The 9,887-nt window shown below is 38.4% G+C and overlaps 2 protein-coding genes across 6 annotated transcripts in view; one reads left to right on the forward strand and one right to left on the reverse strand.

Annotated features, from left to right (window-relative positions):
- The window catches only part of LOC109429300 (E3 ubiquitin-protein transferase MAEA), a 331,826-nt gene that overhangs the window by 38,484 nt on the left and 283,455 nt on the right, over nt 1-9,887 (reverse strand). The gene's annotated exons all lie outside the window — the stretch shown is intronic.
- Nucleotides 3,368-9,887, forward strand: part of LOC109429301 (C-terminal-binding protein) — a 377,738-nt gene continuing 371,218 nt past the window's right edge. For 2 of the 5 annotated variants that reach the window (XM_062846803.1, XM_062846801.1), the window contains exon 1: nt 3,775-4,146. The gene's annotated coding sequence lies outside the window, so the exon portion shown is untranslated. Of the gene's footprint in view, nt 3,623-3,774; nt 4,147-9,887 lie in introns of those variants that run through there. The other 3 variants (XM_062846798.1, XM_062846793.1, XM_062846802.1) reach the window with 3 other exon arrangements.

Raw genomic sequence — 9,887 nt, forward strand, 5'->3', positions numbered from 1 at the left:
TTACCTTTCAAATCAGTTAGGCCCTTTTGTAAATTTTGATTATTTTTCATATTTTCCAATAATGTTCACTAGTTCTTTAACTTTCCTTGAATTATAGATGAAAATAAATCCATAATATTTCAAATCAGTTAAAATTAAGAAAAAATAAAAGGGCCTAACTGAAACTTTCCCTTCAAATCAGATAGGCCCTTTTATGAATTAGGATTATTTTTCATGTTTTCCAATAATTTTGAGTAGCTTTTTAACTTTCCTGAAATTATTGATAAATAATAATAATCCAAAATAATTAAAATTAGCTAAAAATAAGGAAAAAATAAAAGGGCCTAACTGAAATTGCCGACGATAAAAGAGCCTAACTGAAAGGGCCTAACTGATCTTGATATTGTAAAAGGGCCTATCTGCCGTTCATGTTTAAAATACATTATTTATGGAATTTTTGCTATAGTTTCATGCAAATAATGCACAGAACCATAAAGACATAGATTTCCATACGTGTCAATAGATGTAATAAAACACCTAAAAAAGTCTTTCGTTTTTAACACGGAGAAAAATAATTAGTAAATACAAACGTATTTCGGTTTAATTTAACCGGATTTTTGGTTTGAATTTGGCACAACCGGCATATTAGTTTAATTTAACTACCCGCGGTAGTTGCTTTCAACCAAAATTTTGGGTTGTTTCTCTGGCACTTCAGCGGTTAATTTCTACTAACCTCCGTTTGATGATACTATTTTGTTGGTTGTTTTGTTTTGACAGTCGAGTAAATAAACGGTTTTGTTTGTTGTTTCAACTGCCATATACCATTTGTCGAGGGGCGAATCACTAGCGCATTTTCGATTCAGCCTTGCGTATTGACATACGCATTGGCGCGTTTTGTTACGCATTAGCGTATTAAGGTACGCATTTCTAAAATTGAACAACACCTGTCAAAATTTTACAGCATGCACTTTTCAACGCATTGATAAAATTGTTCGTATTGTTATGCGCATTGACAAAAAAAAAACTTGCATTTTTCTACGCATTGATAGAAAACAAGCATTTTTCTACGCATTGATAGAAAACACGCATTTTTATGCGCATTGGTGGAATGCTCGCATTTTTATACGCATTGATAAATAACACGCATTTTCCTACGCATTGGCGTAGTTTTCAACAAATTATTTATTAAAACTCCAAAAATTTGTCATGCATTCCTGTGCATTTTTCAACGCATTGGATATTTTGGCGCATTTTTCAACGCATTACATTTTCAAATGCATTTTTCAACGCATTGGAGCATTTTGTAACGCATTTCCATCAAAACGCATTTTCGATTCAGTTGTTTTGGAAGTGATCCGCCCCTCGCCATTTGTTTTTAACTAGTTTTGGTTTATTTCCAACCACCATTTACCGTTCCAAACAAACCAAACCATTAGTTGAAACTACAAGCCCGACCGGTCAAACCCCCCACCCCCTACCCCATCCATTCCTGCCCCTCTCCATTTCATGTGATTTCTGTAATTTTTAGTCAAAATAATGGTTGCACAACATGCTTATATATATATTTGAAACATTCAAAATCTCTTTAATTTAAGATTCTAAATAAAATAGACAACTGCTATCTAATGCAGCTCGATACGGAATAACGAGTGACTGCTCGATCTATCATCCACCGAAACACACACCCACATCAAACATTGTCTCATCGGTCCCGAATGTCAAGGAATATCGCTACCGTCGATTCAACGGACGCTGCACGTCCATCCCGGCCGATCGCTCTGAGGCTCCACCGACAATCCCGTGAAACGTATGTCTCTTCTTCTCGTAAATATATTGGATGGTTTTTGACAAAGACCATCGTCAATTGTGGATGATGCTACCTACGATTAAAAACTAGGTTTTACTCCTACATTAATCAAAATAGTTTCACCTTAGGGAACGTTCAAAAATTACGTCCAACATTTGGGGGAGGGGGGGTCTAGAAAAGTGTGACAGTACGTGTATTGGGTATAGGAAAAGTGCATGACAGAGGGGGGAGGGGGGTTCTAGAAATCCCGAAAAACGATGGACGTAATATTTGAATTTTCCCTTACCTTGAATCCAGGTGATTTGCACGCGTCTGTTACAAATGCTTACATAATTTCAAAGTGGACTTCGGCAGCGGGTTCGGACGGTAATGGCGGAAAAGAAACAAACTACAGTTTCAGTTTTTACAAACCAATATGGTAGTTGTTTTTTCTCTAAACAACACATTGGTTTGATTTTACTGCCAAATTAGTGGAATCGAACTAATATTCTGGTTTGTTACTGAAGTCTAAACAACCCGAGCTTTAGTAAAATTAAACGGATGATTTCGTTTAGAATAACAAATCTTTCGTTTAGAACAACCGGCAATGTTTGTTGTTATGCAGTAACTTTTGGTAGTAGAAACAACAAACCAGCTTGTTTATCTCAAGCCGTAATTTCTGGTTTGATGCAACAAAAGTTTAGTTCGGAACTACTAATTATTTGGTGTAAAATTCAACAAACCGGTTTGTTGTTTCAAACTACTCTGATTTTTCTCCGTGAAATAGGATTAACTAATTTGGGAGGTAATCTTCTCAAGCGATTTTCTCAATGTTTACGTTTTGCAGATAGGCCCTTTTCAAATGTTACGCTAGAATTCGCCACGAACTTCCTTTCAAGCTCTTGACCAGCGGCCATCGCGGTTTCGTGCGCACAATGCTGCCAACATTTCGCGTTCGAAAAAAAATCATGAAAAGCTTTTCCACCAAAAGCTTGCCGTTCGTTTTGTCGCCAGCAGAGAGAAAGAGAAGCAAAGCAAACCACGAGCTAGTTAGCCGCCGCCTGGCAGCGTCCATTTTTCGGGCGGTTCAGGGTTGCCAAATTTATAAGTGTTTGAATTACCTTGCGATATTTTGAACATTCCTGGACGAACATTTGAAAAGGGCCTATCTGCTTTTTGTAAACAAACATGTTTTTGTCTCTGTAGGGCCCATCTGCATCCACCCACGCACATCAACACCCTTAACAGATAGCTTGAAGAACACTCTTTCTGATAAGGGTGTTGACGTGCGTGGGTGGATGCAGATGGGCCCTACAGAGACAAAAACATGTTTGTTTACGCAAAACAGATAGGCCCTTTTCAAATGTTCGTCCAGATTCCTTGAAAATTTCGAAAACTACCGATATCGTTGCTTCAACTTTGGCTTGAACTCTTTCAACCAAAGCTAAAGCTATTTATGTTAACTGTTAATAAATTGATTGTTTTAGCGATTACATGATCAGCGTATAAAACGTTCAAAATATTCTCAATTAAATTTGACAATGGCACACTTTCATTAAAATTGGCCACACTGCCCGTGTCGTTGTCATCCCACAACGCGTTCGATCGGCGGCCGCTTTTTGCCGGGAGTGTAAGCTTCTGTGTGACTTTTTGCGTGATTTTCCGCTTCTTCGTGCGAAGATCCGAATTTTGTACGGTTTTTGGCACCGGTTCCGGTTCGAAAGTGTTCGCAAAGTGTACCGCAGCTTGCGCCGAGTGTGAATTTGGTGTTTTCCAACAGTGGAAGGTGCATTTTCCTGGTGAAAATTGTATGTGAATTGTGCTGCTGCTGCTGTCGTAGCCGCCGCCGCCGCTTTGGTTTGGATTTTTTTCTTTTTTCTTTGAGGTGGATTTGGATCGGTGCTGCTGCTGCCGTCCGTCGGTGACCGTCTCCTCCTCCACCGCTCGGGTGGGAAGATGATGGTGTTGTTTTATTAGCTGCCCGAGGGAAAATAAAATGTGCGTCCGTTGAGGGCGGCTTGGGTCGAATGTGGCGTAGATTCTGAGGCTGGGAATATCTGAAACTTCCCCGATGTTGGGTGTGGATTGGGTGCGCGTTCCGAGAGAACCGAAAACTGGCCGCCCCGGAAAGGGCTCGTGAATGACAACACAAACGGCAAAGAAGAAGAGTGAAGGTTATCTTTTGGCGTTTTCTAGAAGGAAAACCAAGACGGCTGTGTTTGTGAATGATTGACAGTGTTCACGGAAAGAACGAAAAAGGCAGGGAAACGAAAAAAAAATCTCAAAAACATCCCGCGCATTGAGTTTGGATTAACTTCGCCGTCGTGAACCGGATTTCGTCGCACCCGCAAACTTCTGCCGCCGGATAGACAATAATAAAGGTAAGTTTCGCACTATAATGGGGCTGGCTATGGGTTGAGGTGAAGAAAGCCTCGCAAATTCGTGGAAGCCCGAAGGTTGGAAGGAAAATTTCTACCCGAAACAAATGATGGCTTCGATGCGCTGTGCTGTCATTAGGGGTTTGGCTGTATTCTTGTTCTTCTGTCGTTTCAATGCATGCATGTCTTCGACAAATCGATCTCTTTCGGCAATCGGGAGCAGGGGGCGACCGCGCGCCAAGATAAATAGTCTCCCACGCTCATGACAGCACCGATGATACCGCAATCGTTTACAACGGTAGGGTAATACAAGCGCTTACGTCGAAACTGCAAAGAAGCCTGAATGTCCTGACAAATTATTTCATTAACAGCATGACGTCACAATTGTCTTCGGCTGCTCCCAAAGAAGTTGATAGATCGACAGTTCCACGTACCGAGTTTCCAATCGCAAGTCTTTTTTGCTTGCTGGGGTCGTTGCCGTTCGTCTCGATTCGTATTATGTTGCTGCCTTTTCCGTAGCAATATGGCTTTATGGATAGCTCGCAGCGCCGGACACCAATCCTCAAACCATCTCCTCACTTTCCGGAGAACCATAATGCAGAGTTGAGCTTAGAGTGCTTCCCTGGCACTCGGACGTCGATCAACCGCCTCTAACATTGGGATCAGACGATGTTGTGAGTCGCTTCCCCTGGAGAACAGACGTTCAGATTTTCAGGAGCAAATCCCCTTTCTCTGTCAGCCTATGACCAAAGTTCCCATCGGGGTTGGTTACCCGATCACCCGGCCGGTGCTACGCGGAGGTAGGGATAGGAGTTGCTGGGCAGAGGCAAGTGATCTCAACAGGATCTGTGTTGCACGAGTTACTCAGTCTTTACCGGGCCAATTCCGGAGAAAATACTGAAGGAATACTCGAAGGAAATTTATGGGAAACTCTTTCCTGGACATTCCTGGAGGAACTCCCGAAGAAATTTCCGGTTATAGTTTTGGCAAAATGTCCCGATGAATTCCTTTAAAAAACAAAGAAACTTGATTAGAAATTTCTAAAAGACCTTCTGGAGGTTTATTCGGAAAGTATAACGTTTGAAAGAAACTTGTGAAATTTGTGGACGAAATGCCAAACAAATTCTTGAAGGAACTCCCTAAAGAAACTCTTGAAAGTACTATTGAAAGAATTCCAGAAAAAAAAAATCCCGCGTGAATTGAAAAAATGCGAAGAAAAACTTCAGAGGGGATTTCTTCGAAGAACTTTTTAAGCAATTTACGGAAAAAAAATTCTTAACCCTATTAAGATGACCCCAGTCAATATTACCCAGAGAAGCACGCCTGATGTTACTACGCTAGCGGGAAAAATTCTCGGTGAAACTCCAGTATGAATTATCAGAGGAAGTCCTGACAGAATTATTGGAAAGCTACACTATTTTGATGAAATTTCCTAATGATTTGCCAATTAATGTTCAAAAAATTTTACAAACTATGTAATTGCTGAAAAAATCCATATGAAACAGCAGAAATACTTTCATCAATTCCATCGGAGATTGCATTGGAATCAATTCTTAAAGACATTTCCGAAGGAATTGCTAGAATGGTTTACAACGAAAACGCTGGCGAAATTTTGAAGAAAAAAAAATCACATCAATTACCGAAGAAATCTCCAAGGACAATTTCAAAATAATTGTCGAAGACATTCTCAAAATAATTGCCTAAGGAATCCCGGAGAAGTTTTTCGGATGGAATTCCCAAAGGCGTTACAGAAGGAATCATTTCCAAAGTAAATACCGGAAGAATTCCCAAATTTATCGAAGAATTAAAGCATGTCGAAGGATTTTTGGAATAACTTCACGAAGGAAATATCAATGCATTTTCCAAACAAATGCAATTCCAAATGTACTCTTTCTTGGAAGAAGTTTTTGGTGCAAGATCTATAGAAATTGCCAGTAGAATGACTGAAGAGATTTTCAGAGCTTATTGCAGAGCAAACTCCTGCAGTAATTTAAGAGGAAACTCACTCAGAAACTTTTGTGTATCTATTGAAAGAGCTCTCTCAGGACTTCTGCAGTTAATCTTGGAGGCAATTCGCCTAGGAGCTCATGTGAGAATTTCCAGTGTTCCAAAGGAAACTTTTGGCGAACGATGACGACGACAAACAAATGTCACAAAAATTAGAACGGGCTCTTTTCTGTTGCAAATATTGCAAACCATGAAACAACGCGTAGAACAGTTTTATTTTATTTTTTTTTTTAGTTCCAAGTTGGTGAGAATATTACAAACTGAGGGAGGGTAATAGGCCCAGTCAGACCCCTGAATGGGCAATGTGGGTTAGTGTATGGGAATGCCATTGAAGGTTTGTAATATTCTCCGAGGCTTTCGAAATCCAACAGGGCGCGTCCCCGGGTTGCGGATAGGGGGAAAAGGGAGATTTTTCGCATTTGTACTGTAATCAGGAACTTCTTTAAAAAAATATCAAGGAATCCTTTAAAAATCCTTTTAAAGGTTTATTTTTTTACGAATTCCTTCAGGAATACCTCTTTGGATCCCTTCATAAAGTCCTTCAAGGTTTATGTCATGAAGTCCTTCAACGAATCCTTCAGATGAACCTCAATGAATTTTTCCAAGGATTCTTTTAGACTTCTCCTACAAGGATTCTTGCAGGTGTTCCTCATGGAAAATATCTTTGATGAATTTCTGAGATCATGCTTGATCAGGTATGGCTCCTGAATGGATCCTTGTGAGATTTTCAATAGGAATTTCGGAGGAATTCCCGAAATAATCGTTGTAGAAATGCTTGCCGGAAGTTTTGGAAGAATTTTTAAAGGAATCCTCGAAGAATCTGCTAAATGAATTCGCAAATGAATTTGCAAAAGAATTTTTATATATTTCCGTAGAGAAATTTCTGCTGGAAGCCTTGGGGGAATTTGTGCAGCAATCCTTTAGGAATGAATGTAGGATTATCTGAAGAAAAACATTGAGGAATCCCTGAATGAATCGTTGTAATCTTTGAACGGTTTTAAACAGCAATTATTGGAAGAATATCTGAAGAAATCTTTGAAATGCTTGAACAATGCTTCGTAAGAAATCCTTGACAGGACTTCAAAAACAAACTATTTGAGGCATTGCAAAAAGAACTCTTGCTGAAATGTCTAAACACAAGAAATCCTAAAAGAATTCCTAAAGGATTCCTTTGTGAAATTTTCACAAGGGATCATGTTGGCTAGCCCCAAAGGAATCGTTTTGTAAATCGTAAAAAATATCAAGAATTTTTTTGAGAACTCTGTTACAAGTTTCATCGAATGTTGCTACGGCAGTTCTTTTAAGAAATTGTTAGGCAATTCTTTTGGAAACTTCATTGATGAGTTCTCGGCAATGCTTCAGCAATGGCTTTGCGAACTTCTTCAGAATATTTTTTCTACGGAAAATTCGTTTGAAAAATTTTCTGGTAATTACTTTGGGAATAACTTAATTTGGAAATGCATTTGGCGAATTTCCTGTGAGCTACCCCGTGGAATTCTTTCATATTACCTTCGGCGAAGATTTTTTTGGCAAATCCATTGCAAATCCTTTACGTTTTTTTTTTTGTTGGATTTGATCCTTAAATTCCTAAAAAAATATTTTAGGGTTTTTTTTGGACAATTGTTTTGAAAACTATTCCGGCAATTCATTTGAAATTTGGTTTGGTAACTCATTCGGAAATTTCTGGGCAATAATATTCGAAATTGATTTAGGTATTTATTTTTGAAAATATCTACGGCATTACTTTTCAAAATTCTTTGGGCAAAAGCTTTAGAAATTTTCAGGCAACCCCTGTGAGATTTCCTTCAGCAATTTTTTTGGAAGTTTCACCGGCAGTCCCTTTGCTAATATACCTGACAATTGGGTTTTTAAATTAAGAAAAATGTATTGATTTTTTGATTTTATACAAAAGAGCACCTTTTTCTGAACCACCATGATTTTTTTCAGAATTTTAGAACTTCATTTTGGTACCTAAAATCGCTTTCGGAGAGATTTTTCAAAATCACCTTTTGACAGCTGGCCAACTGCTTGACAGCTCCGCCCAGTACAAAATGCGACGAGGGGTGATTCGACAAATCGCTCCCATACAAACTTCAAATTGATTTTTAAATAGGTTCCCGGGCACCAAAATTCATGAAAATTTGGATTTCGGCTCAGTTTTGCATGCAGATTCTGAATATATAATTATCTCAACACCGCTAAAGAAGCCAATTGCTTTTGTAATTTTTTCAATAGTTCCTTCGAAATTCATTCGGAAATGGTTTGTGAACTTTCTTATATTTTTGAAAATTCCTTAGTTAGTTCGTAAATTGAGGCAGCAGTTTTAGAAAATTTCTCCGTTAATTCCTCTAAAAATTCATTTGATTCCGTCTTCCGGAATTCCGTCTATTGTTACTTTTGAGATCCTATGAGATACACTGAATGAAATAATTCTTACATTTTTTTATTCCTGAAGCAAGGAATTTGTAAAGGCTTCTTTGAAGGAATGCCTTTAAAATTTTGAATTAATCTTCGAAGAAATTCCGAAAGATTTTTTGAAGAAATATTTAAGGAATCCTTGGAAAAAATCCGGTTTGAATTTTTAAAGCGATTCCTGAAGAATTCTTGATGACCATCCTATATGAAATCTTAAACTTGCATAAATAACTTAAAAGATGCTTCTAGGCATTCTTCAAGAGTTCTTGAAAAAAGTGGCTAAACAGTCTTAGGAGAAATCCTTGGAGAAACTTCTGAGTAAATTATATGATTTTATCCTATCAAATCAGGCATCTGTTTCCTTATTATTTAAGCATATACGCTCCTATTTTCGTCCTACTGAAAACAAAGGTATGAAGCGCTTTTTTGCATTTTTGTTAAAAGTGGGCACGAATGATTACAACAATTACGTAATAAATCGGTGCGGCAATCGCTTTGTTTTCGAATAGGACGAATTTGAGATTATTAGATTACTAAGGCACGTTGATCCTACCAGAAACCCCCATTGATTTGTTTGAACGAGTTTTCGGCGAAATTTCTGGAGAAATCAATAATAAATCCTGAAGAAAAGGTTTTTCGAAAGAATCTCTAAGGAGCCTGATCAAAAGTCGCTATGAAAATATCCAGAAGAGTTCTTAGAGGAATAATTCCTGAAGAAATCCTTGGGGAAACTCCTAGATTAGATGGATATTAAAGAATTCGAATTTCTTAGAGGAACTTCTGTAGGGATCCTTGGAGGTTTTTCAAATTATTATCCATGGATTCATTTGAAATTGCTTGGAAATCCTTCAGGGATTCGTGGTGAAATGCCTCTAGAAATTATTGCTGTAATTCCTCAAAGAATTTCTACTGCACTAGGATTCTTCCAGGAATTTCTGCTGGTGTTCTTTGAGGAATTCTTCCGGGGATTTTATATGTACTACTTTCAGGACTTTCCCCATGAATTTCTACTACAGCTCCTCTAACGATTTCAGATTTTTCTTTTAGGATTTCTTGATACCTGCTCAAAAAAATCTTTGGATACCTTCAGTTATTTTTCCAGGAATTATCTAGAAGTTCCTCAAGGAATTTACTGGGGAATTCCTGGGAGTTTCTCTTGGTATTGCTTTCTTGCGATTTCTTTCGGAAAATTTTCAGATTTATCTAGAATTTTTGCTGGAAGTACTGAAATTGCTGCTAGCATTCTTGAGCCATTTCTGCTGCGATTCATCCAAGAAGAGCCCAGTTTTTTCCAGGAATTCTTCCGTGGATTTCTCCAGGAA

This window comes from Aedes albopictus, chromosome 1, assembly GCF_035046485.1.
Source record: "Aedes albopictus strain Foshan chromosome 1, AalbF5, whole genome shotgun sequence".
Lineage (NCBI taxonomy): Eukaryota > Metazoa > Arthropoda > Insecta > Diptera > Culicidae > Aedes > Aedes albopictus.